We start from the raw sequence: 1,577 nt of genomic DNA on the forward strand, positions 1-1,577 counted from the left end.
TCTGTTTATGACAAAAAACATCATTGCCACTTTGACTTTTCATCAAAAAATTGTAGAAAATAACTTTTTTAATATCAAAAGTTTTCGTAATTTGAGGCAAAGATCGTAATTTTTCTTTTTGAATACTTAAGGATTCCAATATGCTTCCAATAAAACATAGAACACGTTCAAAATAATACTTAATAACAAAGTTGAAATTCGATTTTCAACTGTTAATATATTCTAGAATATATCCAAAAAAAAAATTTCAATATTTTTTCTGGTACCTTCCAAGTGAGCCCCTATTACCCCTTAAAAGGCATGACGTCAATTTTGAATCACCCTGTATTTGGTGCTATCCTAGTCCAACATATGGTAAGGTGAACCATTCTAAAATTAAAATATGATGCCTCTTTGCAGTTTATAACATTATAATTCAAGGAAAAGTTCCAAACATCCCCCACACAAACAGACCTTGTATAGATGTCGCCCTAAATTATGTCGGACTATAAGCCACACCATAAAACTTTGCGAAGAAAGGGCATTCTATTACTCCCCTCTTATTGCAATTGGGGGAGTTATTCTCAAAGTTAACCTACCACAACACATTTCGTATTGTTTCGTAATAATCGATATGCTGTTTTACAATATGGCTCAAGCCCTTCTCTTCAGCTCCGATAGTCGAGCAATAAGGATCTATTTTATTGCAAGGACTTGAAATTCACTGAAAGCACTCTAAATCTACTGATGGAAATAATGCAAATACATTCCAATTAATTCTAGGATTTTTATTACATTGCAAAGGTAGTTAATATGTTTTACCTGGTGCTTGGGGTCAATAACTCGCTCAAGTTCAGTGATTCGTCCATCCATATTGTATTATCGCAAAGTAAACAAGCAATTATGAGTGTGCTTCTCTAAAATGAGCCGTGAGCCACTTTAAATCCGCCGTATAATAATAATCCTGACCGCCGAAATTGCTTTAAAGGGTTCGCCGCGCGTCTACAATAAAAATTTAATTAACACCGCTGAAGAAGCCGATGCCGCAATAACTTTGCGGATTTCGACCGATCGGCAACCGGGAGAAAATGAGACTGACTTGGATATTCACGGGATTTCAACAACTAAAGTTTTAGAAATAAATTTTAATTCGGAACTCATTAATCCTTAAATAAAATAAACCTGCTACCTACTTGTACCTCACGTATAATTGCATTCAAAAATTATATCTTTAATTGAATATTTTCGGACGCTAAAACATCTTAATTTCCGTGTATTAATTACCTTTTTTGTTGAATTTTGGTTGCTTTTTGAGCATTTCTGCGTAACTGTTACAATGAAAATGAAATTGAATACTTCATTTGGGACAATATATTTATAAACAGGTATGGTTATGAGAACAAGGAAAGAAAAAATTTTTCGTCGTCATTCCTCTGGAGGTGTTGTCTGGCGGTGTTATAGGAGTACAGAAAAACTAGTAAAATAAATTAATTGTTATTAGAAACTGAGAAATTTGCAAAAAACTCTATCAGAAATACGGCAGCAATGTTTTTCAAGGTAATCTGCCTAATTAACATTGCGCAAATACCTGTTGCTTC

Source organism: Dendroctonus ponderosae, unplaced genomic scaffold (genome assembly GCF_020466585.1).
Source record: "Dendroctonus ponderosae isolate FM_Combo_2020 unplaced genomic scaffold, Dpon_F_20191213v2 Dpon_F_20191213_4, whole genome shotgun sequence".
NCBI lineage: Eukaryota > Metazoa > Arthropoda > Insecta > Coleoptera > Curculionidae > Dendroctonus > Dendroctonus ponderosae.